Below are 17,241 nucleotides of genomic sequence, written 5' to 3'. Positions count from 1 at the left end.
AATGACTATTCTTTTGTAAACAAGCTAAGTCAGTCCTCTTTCGAATTAGTCACCCAAGAAATATCTAATTTTACAGTGTGCTAAGCAAATGCAAGTAGTACTACTTGTCTGAGAGCGTATAATTTGCCAAGTTGCATTTTTGCTGGCCCATAATAATGCATCGTTCGGTAAATACTCCTAAATACTGGTACTCTTTTTATTAGACAAGGTCGACGCAGTAAGTACTTACTACTTACTCATAGTTACGGTGTTCATGGTTTCGTTTGATTGGTTTGTAAAATTAAAACCAAATCTATATTTTTGAATTATTAGAATCAAACCAAAATGTATATAATAACACAATATCGGTTTGATTTTTCAGATTTTAAGCAACGTGGTGATATTTTCTCTTCTTTTTCCCCCAAAATTGAAAAGAACCTTTATCCTTCTTCAACTTATAATCCGTTATTGTCCTTTTATTGTGATGACCTTAATTTTCTTAAATTATAGAGAAAATGCCTTAAGATATAGTATAAGCTTAATCAAATGAATTAAAAAAAAAAAGTAGGTAAATCTTATACTCCCTCCGTCCCAATTTATTTGACACTTTTTGCTTTTTTGAGAGTCAAACGATTTGTTCTTTGACCGTAATTTTTTCATATGTCTTTAAATATTTTAAATTATCAATTATTGTGACTTCTGCAAAAGATTTTTACGTAGTTTCCAAATATGTAAATTTTATGTCAAAAAATTTAAAGATTCTATGTTCAAATACATGGTCAAAATTAAGAAGTTTAATTCTCCTAAAACGAAAAATGTCAAACAAATTGGGATAGAGGGAATAGTTGTTTCTTTGAATAAATGGGTTGGATTCATGGCTCTCATTTAAGAAATGGGCTTAATAAGGCCTAAAGACCATTAGCCCGTTAGAGATAATTAAAGATGTAAAATTTTCACAAACAGCTACCTTTTAACTCTTTCTAACATCTATAACTATATGTTCTACATTTACAATTCGTAGCTAGAGGACTTATATTTAGCTAGTAGATGCGTCGACTTAAATATACGATAAATATAACGGAAATACACTGCGCCGAGAAAATAAAGTGCTATATTTGTGAACAAAATCTATTCAATTTAAATTAAAATAGCTTTTAATGTTCGATTCACGCAAATATCCTCCCATTCCATATCTGATCTCATATCTCATTCAAACAAAATGACTAATAAATTCAAAAATTTTGAATTCAAAAGTACATTCATATTTTTAACCCAAAAAAAAAAAGTTCCAAAACTAGTTCATCAAAAAACTTTGAAAAATAACAACATCAAACCAAAGACGCAGCTCGTTTTAAACGATGAATATATATTTGAATTCATCCGTTGAAATATCGAATTCAAGTTGAGTTCATAATTGATGAATAACGTTTTCACCGCAACTTTTTTATTTTTTATTTTTAAAATTTTGAAAAATAGTCAAAATATATGAAAAATATATCTAAAATATAGTCACCGAAACCTAATAAGTAATATTGAACGTAATAATCAAAAATACAATTAAAATATAGCCAAAATATAGTCATAATTGAGGTAACAACGTTTTTCACCGCAACTTTTTTTTCCGAATTTTTTTAAATATATGAAAAACATATCAAAATATAGTCGAAAACCGAATAAGTAATATTGAACATAATAATCAAAATATAATTAAAAACATAGCCCAAATATATATGAAAAAACAACTATTAAAATATCAATCCAAAGTGGAAAAAAAAAATGAAAATATAAGTTAAATACACGCAAACGTAAAAATCAAGATAAGAATCTTACCTTTTTTTGGGATTTAGATTTGAATTATGAGTGAAATTAATGAATGGTTAATTAGAGATAAACAAGGAAGTTGAACTATTATAAAACCGATTTGAAATTGGAGGAAATTAAGGATATTGGGCAATGGCATGTATTTATGACAGAGAGAGAAACGTTTTTTTTTTTTTTTTGCTTAAATTTATAGTGGTGTGGGAAGTTATCGTATAAGTGATAAAAAAGTAGTAGGTTATAAGAAGTAAATATGTTATATTTTAGCTACTAAATATAATTATTGTAAAGTTTAGTTATGTTCCATAAATAGGTAATAATGTAAGCTATGCCAAGTAAATTTTACATTAAAGATAACATAAAATTTTAATGAAAAAGCATATAAAGCATCTAAAATTATTTATAAAGTTTAATATATTTTACATATAAAATTATAAAAAATTTGTATATAATTTTTTGATTTTATTCAATTTTGTTCAATAAAATCAAACCAAATCAAACATTATCAATTTTTTAAAACTTAAAATTAAACCAAACCAAACCCAAATAAATATTAATTTATTTAATAGATTTGATTTTTCCATTTGCATGGATTTTTTTACCAAACCATTAATACCCCTACTCATACTCATTATTTATGCGAAACCACTAATATAACAATAACAGTTAAAAGATGAAGCAAGAATACATAATACAATAGTCAAATTCTCATAGCGTACGTTTGTCCAAAAATTTCATAGCTGCTATAGTGAGATGCTTTTATGTATCTATACTGGCATTTATTGTTTAGATCTCATTTAGCTGTTATAAACAAAAGTAAACAAACAATTATTTAAAAGTTTTGCAAATATTCATAGATATTATCATACCAATTGTGTTAACTAAATTGAGACTACATAAAATCGTAAGATTCGATTATTTGCATATATTAAAAGGAAAAAAAAAATCTCATAGTAATACAATTTGGTCTGCAAAATTTCAAACTTAAAATAGACTGATTACAGCTATGAAAATCAAAGAAATAAGTATCAAATTTATACAAAATCGGTAGTTAGAAAACATGTGATTTTAAAAATTTGCAAGACTAAAGCGGATTAACATGAAATATATATATATATATATATATATATATATATATATATATATATATATATTTAAATATTCATACTTGAAATTTACTATGTGCATAACATTAATGATGATGACATAATATTTTAATATTTTATTTTATACATAAAATATTTCTTACAAAATATTATTACACAACATTTGAGTATTACTGTTATAAAGAGGACTTTCTACAAAGATTGCGTACCGCTATAATGAACGCGCCAATCATATAAAGTAGAATACGTTATATAGAAGTAAAAATATAATACGAAAAAAATCTGTTCGGAAAAAAAAATTATTATAGCCGAAATAATGTTATAACGAATGATAATTATAGATAGATTTGACTGAACTTGACCTTAGCTTGTTAACAGGAACCAACCCCCGCGGCTACTCTACTCGTCTTTCTTTACATTGTGCTATAAATGCCGCAACTAAGCACTAATTGTGTGGGAGCGGTCATAATTTGCCAAGTTGCATTTTATTGGGGGTCATTTGCACGATTGTCCTTCAAAGGCACTGGTCTTGAATATTTGTCCCTTAAATTGGTGGTTTTTAATTTTTGTCCTTTGTTAAAAATTTCTTGGTTTCGGATTTAAATTCCCACTCAGTTAAAAAATATCAAAAAAATCGCAAGGTAGAGTTTGGATTCTCAAGACAGAGTTTCAAACTCTACCTTAGTGAAGGCAAAATTCTGTCCTAAGGCAATTTTTTTTTTTTTTTGGCTTAGTTGGAACTTTACAAACCTCTGCCTTAAGACTTAATTTTTGCCCCAATAGGCCTGATTTTTGGCCAAAATAGGCCTTAAGGCCTAATTTTGGATAAAAGTTTGCCTTAAGGCAAAATTCTGCCTTAAGGTTTAATTTTAGTCTAACTTTTGCCTGAATAGGCTTACCTTTGCTATAAACCTCTACATTGTGAATTTTTTTTTTAACTGAGCCGGAATTCGAATCCCAAACCTCATGGTATTAGGTGCAGGACAAAAATTAAAGACCACTAATTTGAGGGACAAAAATTAAAGACCAGTGCAGTTGAAGGGTAAGCCGCACAAAAAACTGTTTTATTGGCCCATAATAATGCATCATTCACCAAACACTTGGTACTTTCTTTCAAGAAATGGACTTAAAGCCTAAGACCATTAGCAATTTAGCATGTCAGAGATAAAATTAAGGGCAAAGGTGCAAACATACCCCTCAATTTTGCGATTTAGAGTAGATATATTCTCTGTTAAAAAAGTGGTGTATATATATCCCTGTCGTTACACAAATGGTGCAAATATACCCTTTTCGTAGCAAGGATTTTTTTTGAAAAATCATTTAGTTTATCTTTTAATTAAGAAAATGTCACGTGACTTCAAAAAAATAAGCCTACTAAAGCTTTAAAAAATGGGTAGACTTATTTTTTTAAAGCCACGAGGCCATTTTTTTCCAGTAGGTTGTCTTGTTCATTTTTTTTAAAAAAATCTCTCCTTGGCTTTTAAAAGAATAAGTCTACCCAATTTTTTAAATGAATCAGACCCGATCCAATAGAAAAAAATTATCACGTGGCTTTAAAAAAAATATGTCTACTGAAAAAATCAGGTACACTTATTTTTTTAAAGCCATGTGACATTTTTTTAATTAAATAACAAGCTAAATGATTTTTTTTTTAAAACAAATGGCCTACGAAAAGTATATTTCGCACCATTCTTACAGAATAATGTATATACTTAATTCACTTTTTTAACGTCTTCTCTAAATCACAAAGTTGAGGGATATATATGCACTTTTTCCCTAAAATTAATGGTAAAATTTAATTTTAATGAAAAATTATATAAAGTATTTAAAATTATTTATAAAAATTAATAAATTTTACATACATAATTATTCAGTTTTTTATTTGATTTATTTTTTATAAAATCAAACCAAGCCAAATATGATCGATTTTTTAAAATTTTAAATCTAACCAAACCAAATCCAAATAAATATTGTTTAATAGATTTGTGGTTTTTTTATTTGAATTGATTGTATCACCAAACTATATGGACACCCCTGCTCATACTCATTATTTATGTGAAACCAATAATTTAAGTTTAACAGTTAAAGATGAAGCAAGAATACATAGTACTTGACCTTATCTTGATATTTTTTTGACAGGATCCAACCCCGGCAGCTAGTACTTACTCTTCTATTTCTTTGTCCTTATTTGCGTACAACTAAATTTAAGTATTGGCCAGACTTGTGAATGAGTAACTAGATGACAAACTAGCAATACTCGTGAAAAGTCGTGGCTTTGATTGGTTTCAGAATTTACATACTAATTAAGGTTCATCCAAATTGACTCTACTTTGTTTAAGGCAGGATTCATTATGGACCGGACCCCTCAATTAGGCATTGATTGACCCCAATTGTCTTTGCATTATAAATATGGAAAATCATAATAGTAGGTGAATTTTTGGAAACTCAAGAACCATGGACCTTTAACAAATGAATTTGCTTCCTTACCAATTTGGTTGTTTTTACGCCTTTTTTTTTTTTTTTTTTGAGCGGATTTCCCTTTAAAGGCGCTGGTCTTTAATTTTTGCCCCTTAAATTGCTAGTCTTTAATTTTTGCCTTCACATAAAAAGGGTCGAAAATATCCCTAAGCTTCCGAGTTCGAACCCCAAAATTTCAAGAAAAATAAATAAAATAAAAAAATAATTTCGCGAGACAAGGTTTCGCGAAGGTTCTACCTTATAAGGCAGAATTTAGTTATGCCTAAGGCACTTATTTCATTAAAATTAAATTTTACCATTAATTTTAGAGCAGATATACCCTTCGTTAAATAAGTAGTGCATATATACCCCTGTTGTTATGCCTTAATGCATAACCTTAATGCACCTTTTGCCTTAAGGCATAACTAAATTCTGTCTTATAACGCATAACTTTTGCGAAACCTTTCGCTTGCGATTTTTTTTTTTCTTGAAACGGGTTTGAACCCAAAACTTCAGAATTTATTTTCTTAGGCAAAGATAAAAAATTAAAGACCACCCCAAAATAGGGGCAATCGTGCGAATTGGCCTTTTTACGCTTGTGTGTCAATATTGACATTAGCCATGGCCCAACGCTAAATGTAAAGAACCAAGAGAAGATTACGTTACTAAACAATGTTAAAGTGCGCATTGCAGATTTTAGCACAAAAATGTTTATAACAATTATAGCAAATAATAATTATTACCATATTAGCAAAACCCTACTAAAGCCTAATAAATGCTTCACGTACTAAAAAAAAACTGATCCCCAATTCTGTGATGGTTCCAAATTTGTCTCCTAAAATCTAGCCTAATATTAACTATTGATGTATTCCTAATTTATGCCAAAAATAATTTTTGTGGTTCATGATTTTTTTAACGTTTGAAAATTTAAAATTTTAATAATAGTATATGTAAACTATATAGAACTGTAATTAATTTTATACCATAAACATTCACAAATACACCATACACATGTAGATATTTTTTGAGCTTTACATAATTATGATAAATTTCTAGTATAAATATTTTTAATGTCAACATACAAGAATTTGAATTCACTAACAAAGGTAATTTAATATTACGTATATTAAATTACACCCACCCCCCCCTTGCGATCCAAAATAATGGCTAGTTTCGCTGCCATGTTAGTCATTCGGTACGCCAGAACCGTCACCACGAGACTTACCACCAGTGCCAAGCCCAAGGCCGCTCCTTCTCCCTTTCGCATCACTCAGAAACCCCTCACTGCTCCCATTTTCAGGTCACGCAGTAAATACAAATGTTATACTTTTTACATTTCATCGATTAGCCTAAACCCACACTCAATTTGATCGACCCGATTCGTCAAATCTCTATTACGGTGCATTACCTCGACATGGGTAGCTAGGAGAATTTGGCAGATAATGAAATGGCGTGACGTAGCTGAGGAAGAAGGACATTCTTGAGAGTTTTGAACCATCCCTTGTAGGAATTTTTAAATGGCTGCGAAGATTTCTTGAAAAAAAAAAATGTATGATTGAAGATGAAATTGAATGTGTGTGTGTGTTAAAATAGAGAAAGAAAATGGTCTCACCTACGGCTTAGGGGTGTTGCAGAAGAAAGAGGGTTTTGATTGAGGAAGATAACGGAAAGAAAAAGAAAAAGAAAAATAAAATAGGATAACAAATCAAAAAAATTAAAATTAAAAAGTTTTAATTGAAATTTCCAGGTGTCAAGCGCGTGAGTTTCACCAGTAAGCATCTATGTGGGTGGGGCTTTTTAGGGAGATAAATATTCCACTTTTAAAATGTCTACGGCACAGACCCCGCTGAAAATAAGTGTGTAGAATGGATTTGACCAAACGCGGGGAGTTCATTTAGCCATTTTCTCACCATTTAGTTATGTGAGGTTTGAAACCTTCAATTTAATAAGATGTGAAAATCGTGATAAATCTCTGTTTTTGGACACAATATTATACTTGTTAGTGCTTTACAACATCATCAACAAAATAAACAATCGTTGTCGAATTGTTCTAATTAATGCGAATATTTTGTTTGCTCTTGGGCTTTATGGAGTTGTCATTTAAGGAATGGGTAAGTGTCAAGGGTAAGTCGGCCGGCCATTTTAAGGTGGGCACAAGGGTCGGCCTAAGCCGTATAGTGGGACTAACGGGGCCGGGGGCCGCTTGAGAGAAAAGGGTGTCCCAGTATGTACCTCAATTTCACTCCCGGCTACACCTCCTCGCTAACCCGCCGGGTATAGTTAGCGGGCCGGTTTTTTTTTTTTTTTTTCTAATACAAAAATAGACATTTACATTTACTAATAATAATAAAATTAACATTTACATCTAATGATAAAATTGCTAAATTAAAAAAAAAGTTTAGTCGTCGTCAAATTCAAAAAGCTAGTCGTTGTAAATTTAAAAAACTAGTCGTTGCTAATTTTATTTTAACCCCTAAATTTATGAATAACTTCACTTTGGTCATATTTTCAAACTATAAATACCCCTCCATTCTTCTTCATTTTCACACAATTTTTCCACAATTATCTCTTTATCTAAATTTGTTATTCAACTAGTGTACATTACTTCACCTCCACCTTCTCCTCGGGTTCAAGATCAACTTCAAGTGTGGTGTGGATGCATTTTGGAGCGAGTAAATGAAGGAATGTTAAATGTCAACATTGTGGTGACATATATCTCCACAAGTCCGGAGCGTTGGGTATTATCCTATTGGGGGTGGGGGGTGGAGGGAGAGTACTGTGTGTGCGTAGACACTTGTGAAATGGCATGAAATTGAATCGAATGATTTATCAAAATTATATTTGTTGAGATAAGTACTACCACAATCTAATACATACTATATACTGAAATGTATCAAAGGTATATTTGTTGAGAAAACAAGATTGTCTAGCTTTAAAATACAATTTTAAAGAAAACTAAAGTATTTCAGAAAAGAGACTCTAATTTATTGGAATATAATGTTTTAAAATACTTATTATTAGTAATAAATGTAGTACTTATCTTTTTTTTTAATTTGAAGTGGGCCTGGCCGGTGCCCTGGCAGGCCATCAACCGGGGGGGGGGTTGGCTGGTGGGTCTGTCCACTTGAGCGGCCCAGTGCTCTATCAAAGTTTCACCTAGCCCAGCCCCTTACACCTTTTAGTGGGTTTGGTAGGGCCGGGTTTACGGGTTTGCGGAGCCGGGTTCGGGCTGGCCCTACCACTTGACACCCTTAGAAGGAAGCGAGAAACGTGCCATTTCCGGAATAATATTTCTTTCAATTTTGTTGAAACAATACACACACTGCAATGGTATTTCAAATGGTTCTACAATCTTTTGTCAAATGTGATTACAAGCATACGAAAGGATCGGAACACTCTTGGTAATTTCTGTAAATTTCATTGATTGATTTTCCATCAAATGTTTAAAACAACTACAGCCAAACCTCTCGATAATTGTCATTCATTATTACAACATTTCACTATAACGGCCTAATTTTTCCGGAACCGATTTTTCATGTCATATTTTATTTCTCGATAACAACATTCTACCTATAACAGTAGCGACATTCATTATAGCGGTACACTCTTTATAAAATTACCTCTCTATAACAGCCATATTCAAATATTGTATAATAATATTTTGGAACAAATATGTTATGTATAAAAATAAAATATTAAAATTCTTATGGTAATCATCAAGTAAAAGCTATTAAATTCCTTTTTGCTGAAAATTTGGACAAAAATCTCCATCAATTCAAGCGTTATATTAGCATTAAGATACTAGAATTTACGAAACAACCTACGATTGTAGAATTCTTATGTCAAACTTGAAGTATTTAAATTTTCAATTAATTTTAAAAGCATATGTTCTTTAGATTTTAATTCTTTATCGGTATGGTACAATTAGTTATGGATTTATTAGTTGCTTCAATTTTTAATTAATGGAATATGAAAATCAATTGAGATTTTAGAATTAACAAGTATTTTGTCTTCGTTTATCTATCTATCTATATCTATATCTATCTATCTATCTATCTATACTATTTTACAAGCATGAATATAAATGTTGGTTGAACAAAATAGCCTTAACATATTGAACGACTTTTATACCCTTACTATTACTACTAACGTTTAATTACTAATAATCCTAATTCTATTAAACTACCATAATTCTATTAAACTACCAAGCAGCCTCTTATTACTAGAATTTAAAAGCATGAATATAAATTACTAGAATTTCGTTGGTAATTTCTTAAATTCATTCTTTTTATTGCTTTTAATTAACCAATTAAATTGATTCCTATGAGGATTCATTGTACTCCTCTTATTCACACACTTCTGAATTTGTATAAATCGAAACAATTCCTCACAATTTTAATTTTTTTTGGAGACTGACCGAACAAAGTTGTTTATCTATCAAGCTAATTGTAAATCTCGTTCTTTTATCCTTTTGAGTATGGTCTATTAATGTACTCATTTTGATTTGTATTGCAGCTACTTTATCTTTTAGGGATGTTGCAGGTCTATGAAGATGTGATAACAAATGCACAATATTGATGAACAAACCAATTTTTTGAAAACTGTATATAATTGTAAATAATATTATCTAATACTTTTTGCTATAATTGAAATTGTTTGGGAATAACATGCAACTGTACGTTTATAGACACTAGTACTATATTAAAAGCACGAAGGGCCTTAGAAATGTTGATTGAACTTTTTGCCCTTCATTAAAAGACTCTACAATAGACAAAACTGTCATTTACTACTTTACTCAAATTAATAGTTGATTATTTTACCTTATAAATTAATGACAATTAATAGGTTATTACTTACTAGGAACCAATTGTGTACGTAAAGGAAATAAAAGGGATTAAGAAGCTTAATAGGAATCACATTGTCGTAGGTTAAAGGAAAAGAAAAGGAAAACGTTAAGTTAAAAAGGAAAAAGATATATATTTATATTTGAAAAAGTAAAAAACCCACCCTTATTTTTGGAATTCTTTTTGGTTTTGGCAAATAATTAACTTTTAGAAAAGTAAAAAAATCACGTTATTTTTGGAGTCCTTGCCAAGTTTGTAAAGGACTCTAAATTAAAGGTCCATGTAACCCTACGTATCTATTTATATTTTCAAGAACCGATTTTGAAGTACTTTACATATTGTATCCATGTTCAATTTTCTATAGATTTTTCTTGTATAACTTCTAACTTTGTGGAAAGATTTTTAAATTTTGAAGTTTCAGTTGTCTGCTTTTTTTTTTTTTTCTTTGTACGTGAGGTCAAATTATTATGGCTCTTCAATTCTTGTCATGTAACAATTTTCTTATTGCCTTCTTTTACAGGTTTGTAATTTACTCAATTGACGACACAGACAAAAAACATTATTGATCATGTTCTGCTTTTCCTTCTTTATTTGGATAAGTGCACCGTCTGATGAAATTGTAAACTGGCTTATATTTGTCTTTGTGTGCAGTATTACCATGAATTAGGTAGTGAACAAAAATTACAACAGCAGCACAGATATACTTGGCAGCAATAAGCTAGAGAAAACATTCCATTGTCGGCTACTCTAGAAGATTTAAAAGAGAATAAACCACTGTCCAAGATGTTTATGTTTCACCATCATGCAAAGGTGAGCTAATATCCTGAAGGTCAATATAAGCATGACATTTTTCTTCTTTTAATGTCAAGAATAATACTCCTTTATTTACCTTTGTAGAAATCTCTTCCATGTAAGAGAAGCATCGTTCGAAAGAATTCAGACCAATCATCGTTTCATTCTCCACCAGTAGAAGTGGTTTTATATTTATCTAAAATCATTTACTTAATTTCTAACTATGCAATTTTGTTTATATATGTTGTCTTGTCAAAATACTAAGAGATCGTATTCAAGCTGGTTTTGACAATTGATTTTTTTTTTCTATGGTCACTGGTGATTTATCGAAAGTTGCAACTAATCCCTAGTGCTTTGACTTGTGAGCTATGAAATTGATTATTCTACATCAGTTGGTGGTATTTGTCGAAAAGATGAAGTACATTGTAGCTTATTTTTTCATATTAAAATATGTATGTTTACGCACTTTGGACAAGCCCCTAGCTATTATTGGAATCCACCTTTCTACAGAAAATTTAATGTCCTAATTAATATCACTTGAATTTTCTTTCCAAAATTAATTTCATGTATCTACTTTGATTAAAAAGGCAAAAATTGTGGACTTTTTAATTTTTCATACCTTTTGGTTTAAAAGTTCATTATTTGTTAGACAACACCATATGGAGGAGGCCTCTATCAGAGTTGCAGTCGATTCTAAGCTCTGTGTGTGTCTGTATAAGGTATATCAGTTCATATGGGTTTGTACTATAAAGGATAAATACTTTAGGCGATAGAAATAGACTAGGTTAGCATTATCTATGCTTCTTCATAAGTGTATAAATACCCATATAACTTGTACGTGAAGAATCATGCAACTAAGCTAAACATCTAAAGCTTATTCTTTGATGTCCTCCGTTTATTAAAGCAGATAGAATAATTTATTTTTTCTTTCGTGGAAACTTTATTTGGATCATCAATATGAAATTGAATTTTTCTAATCTATTCTTCATGTATATTGTTTTTGTGGAATTGATAGACTAGAAACTATTGTGGATAGCAGAAAGAATTATAGTGCAGTAAGGTTTTTAGCCAATCTAATTTTTTTCATGTATCTTTTACTTTCTGTATCTGCCAATTTGAAACAAAAAACTTTGTAATATGAAGAGTGATATTTACGCCAATATAATCAGTAATTAATAAGTAGATAACATGACGTAGTACAACATGATGGCAGATACAAAAAGTAAAAGATACATGAAAAAAATTAGACTAAACACAATAAAAAGGAGAAATGGGTGAATTACTAGAGGACAAAGAAGTTAAAATACAATTTAAAAAATTATTTACTCATGAAAGAGTATTTTTTAGGAGCTATGGCAATTCATATATGGTGTTTGCACTCCGATGGTTAGATATTTTGTTGTATTTAGGGTACCTTGTAGTAGGATCAGTTGGTAGCAATCTGTCATGTTTAATTTCTATTGTTGCATCTCCACACATTCATTTTTCATCAGTGAAAATAACTTTTGTGATAGGTGATCAGTTAGGTAATTAGTAAAATTTCAGTAGTAATTTAATGATTTCTCTTATATTTGGAATAATTATTTAATTATTTATCCTAATATTTAGAAGTAGTCATATAATTATTTTTCTAATATTTAGGATTTTGATTTTCAATTCCTTTCCATTCTAGAATTTTTGCACTTTGCTAAAGTTATGTTCTTTCAAATATATACATCATATAATGCACTCACGAATAATAATGAAGCAATTACTCATTAGTAAAGTTATTTTTTAAATTGACAAAACTCTTAAGTATACAAATTTGTTAAATAAAAAATATCAGCGTGAAAGAAATTAGAAATAACACAAAATCGTTAATAATGTAATATTAAATGTCGAATTTAAAGTAACAAGGATTAATTGGAAGCAAAATAAAATATATTCTAAATGAACTGTCATTTATTTTATTTTGATACACTTAATCTAACAAATACAAAACTCTCAATATTTTACTATAGAATGAACTATCGTCGAAAAGTTAAATAGTAAAAATTATCGCTAATCCTATTTAGTGACGGATTAAAAACGAATTATTGAAAAAAAAAATCTCTTAGTTATAAGTACTATAGCGACGGGTTAATTAATGACGAAGTTCGTAGCACAGTCCAATTTTTGTTATATTGTTTGTTGTCAAATGAAGCACGCGTTTTGGTTACGCGCAAAGCGCGTACACTAAACTAGTAACATAAAAAGTACAGAAAAAAATTGCGTAGTTTTGTTTATAATAGCTAAATGAGATGTAAACATGAAATACCAGTATACATACACAACAGCACCTCACTATAGTAGCTATGAAATTTTCGGACAAACGCTGTCATTATAGAGAGGTTTGGCTGTAATAAATGTGAAAGTCATTTGTGAGTTTAAAAAGAGATCAATGTGTTAATAATTACAAACTCGAATATCATTCTTTTTTCTATGAGAAAGAGTACAGTTATAAATAACACATAATTGGGCCAATTTGTGTTAGTCCATAAATATCGATTTATTTAAAGCAAACAGTACTTCGTAGTAATGTGTAAATTGATTATTTATTAGCAAGAAAGTTTATTTCAGTTTCATCAAATTAAGAAGGATTCAATAAAGAGTATTAAATTTTATTTATTTATTTTTTAAAAAAACCTCAACATGCAATACAAAATTATGATATTTTTGTGAAAGACCATACCGGTGTTTGAAGTAAGCGAACATTTTTTTTTGCAATACAAAATTATGAGATTTTTATGTTGAATTCAATTAGTCCCATATTGAGAGCACATACCTGTGTTTGAAATAAGGGGGCTCGAACTCAAGAAATTAAGGATGGATATTAGAATATCAACTAAAACAAAAAATAGATTATATACTTTTGAATAATTCAAATTAAAGCCTTAGCATGTAACCTAGAGTCTTATTTAAAAAACAAAATTAAAACTTACCTTGATGATACATATAGTGCTAGTTTAATACTGGGTGTAATCACTGGCGGAGCTAGGATTTTAACTAAGGGAGTTCAAAAATATAAAGCAGTAGACAAATAAAGAAGCCAATGGGTTCAATATCTACTATGTATATATAAAAGGTAATTTTTACCTTATATAAACAATGTAATTTTTCACCGAAGGAGGATAAAACCCTTGGCCCTTAATGTATATTAATTAAGAAATAAGTTTTTAAAAGCCGAAGTACAAAACAAAGCAAAAATATCATGAGAGAGAAAAGCAGAAGTCAACTTTTGTGTGTGTATGGGGTTAAGAGTTTATACATAAATATATAGCAAAAAATGGAATCAAAACAAATAAAATATCAACAACATAAGCTAACTATGTAATCCTAAAGTTTTGAAAATAATAAAGAAAAAGGAAAATCATACCCCTATTAGAGAGGTGGGGAGGGTGTTTGTGCCACCCTTGTCTAAAAAAAATATCATGAGAAGAAAAAAATAGATTGTCTTCTTCTTCTCTCTTTCTTTCTGTAACATAATTATTTTCCATAAAAATTTCAGAAACTAATATACTATTATTTATGAGATAAAATTAAGTCCAAGTTTAAACGCCAGCTTAACAAAAGAATGAAAAGTTTCGTTAAAGGACCTTGTTGCACAAAACAGGTCTAAACCCTTCACAGTTTCAAAAAGTTATCATATTCCTCATCATTTTTTCGTGATGATATACGAATCTCATATTCCAAGAATGGATGGTTAAGATCATGGCAAAATCTGGACAATATATAGTTTTCATGAGTCCCTATTCAAAAGAGAAGAACTTAATCTTGCAGCTAGATTTAACAATGAGTATATACTAAGAATGTTAATCTTGACAAAATCTCATTTACCTGGTATATTTGAAGACCTCATTCCACAAAAGAATTAATCGGCCTCTAGCAATCTAACAAATTTTTAAAAAAATGAAACGAAGGATTAAAAAAAGCACGAAAAATGAATAAAGGACAAAAAAAGAAGACATCAAACTCGTTGAATCCTTGTAATTTTAACAATGATAAGAAAAAAAAAATTGGCCTAACTTGTTTGAGTCAAAATTTGTATTTTACCCAAATAGTTGAATTTGTTCTAAGGTTAACCACAGTGGTAGTAATAAGCTACAATAATTGGTAAAGAATAAATAAATGAAAGGAAAAAGTAAACTTATGCCGGTTATGATGAACTTTGGATTTCCACCTAGTAAGAATTTGATGATCCAAGAATAATGATAATAATAACAATCTCAATCATAAAAGCACGAAAAATGAAATAAATCTTGGACAATAAATTAATGATTGCCATTTAATTCCTTGAGATCAAACTCGTACTATCTCTATTTAATGTACATTCAAGAGGGCCTTGTGTGTTGTTTCCGCCGATTTTATCAACCACCTTTACGTAACAATGATGAGAAAAAAAAGGTGAGATTTTTTACCCATACATAACTCTATCTTAAAAGCACAAAAAATGAAATAAAGGACAAAAAAAAATTAGATCAAACTTGCTGAATACTTGTAATTTGAGTTTTGTCGATGATCAAAAAGTATACTTCAGACTGACTCAATCACAAAAGCACAAAAACATAAAATAATAAGGACAACGAAGAAGAGAAATCAGCTCGTGGAATCCTTGTGATTTGACAATGATGAGAAAATTAACGTTGGCCTAACTGAATCTCAGCAGCACAAAAAATGAAGCAAAGGACAAAAAAGAAGATATTAACTCATTGAATCCTTGTAATTTTGACGACGATTAAGAAACAAAAATTAAAAAAAATAAAAACTTTGAATATAACTAAGTCTCAAAGGCTACCACAATATTTTGTCAAAGTTATTTGGCACCTGATTGTTCGGAAATTACCTTTTTGCAATTTTTGTAATGTTGTTTCTCTGCCTTTCTATATTTTTAATCTCCCACAAAAACAATATATCCTCTCCATTCTCCTCCTCTATAGTTCATTATTTTCTTTCTGCCATGTCATCTCTCAATGGACCAGAACTATAGAGATACAATGCAAATGAAAATCAAGATTACTCTTACCTGATATTAATGTTAAGCAGGCAAAATTGTAAGTCTAGTAGCTGTATACAGTTTTGTATAGAACTGGGCGTAGCGTTTCTACAGCCTCAAAACTATACAATCTCAAGAAAATGCATGGACCATATGAACATGACCCCGAACTGTATGACTGTGATGCTGATGACAATGAATTTTAATTCATACGTTGTCATCCTTTTTTTTAGAAAGAAGATAAATTCAACGGGTAGACTGGTACGTACTGTTGTTACAGTTAGCGAAGAAGATGAAGAGTATAATTATGATTATTCAATGTGAGTTATGTAAATTAATTGTGAATTACTGATTAAATGTAGATGCTATGGTGAAGAGGTATACGTCAGGCTTTGGATAGCGAATTGAAAGGCACCAATAGTTTAGATGAAGTAAACAGCTTGGAATGTGAAAAGGCACCGGCAGTTTAAAAGAGTTATTTTGGTGCTTGAAGAGATGCAACGTTTTTTTTTTTTTTTTTTTTTTTTTTTTTTTTTTATAGATTTAATAACTGATTTTATTGTGTGAAAATTCCTAAAAATTTGAGAAAATAGATAAATACATTTCCTGATCAATGAGGCATGCCACATCACCGGGCCTATGTCCTGGCTTTATATAGATATACTCTTATTTATTAATAACTTCTTATAAATTTACATGTATATACTTTTAATATTCTTTGACAACATACTTGGCATTTCTGTTAGACCCCGTATTTTTATACGTCGAGTTATTCGCGAAAGAATCAACGTGAGATAGAAACTTTGGATTTTAATTTCTAAACTAGAACAAATCGGTTACAAATTTTACTTAGTACAAAAATGTTATTGGAGATTAGGAATTACTTAAGTGTGGTGTTAAGTAAAAATTGGTGACAATAATGAGCCAACAAGAGCATCAACATCCAAGGTAAAAGGATGACTCAAAGTCATCTAAAATAAGGTTAATGGAAGACATACAAATATGCAATTAAATGTTGATTCATCCACTACATTTTCAACATATTGTGGACAATTAAATTTGGAAGAAACACACAAGTTACATTCGGCCATAGGGCTGAAAATTTTGAGGAGAAAAAGTTGAAGCATACAATTGAATATTTGAGCATCCACTACTTTTATGAAAGTATACATTGTTTTAGGAGGACATAACATGTATGGAGGGATCATTTTCCATTAAATATTGCTCATCCATC

The sequence above is a fragment of the Lycium ferocissimum genome, chromosome 3 (assembly GCF_029784015.1).
Source record: "Lycium ferocissimum isolate CSIRO_LF1 chromosome 3, AGI_CSIRO_Lferr_CH_V1, whole genome shotgun sequence".
NCBI classification, from domain to species: Eukaryota; Viridiplantae; Streptophyta; class Magnoliopsida; order Solanales; family Solanaceae; genus Lycium; species Lycium ferocissimum.
The sequence above is the reverse complement of the archived record's forward strand: the minus strand, read 5'-3'. Positions refer to the sequence as shown.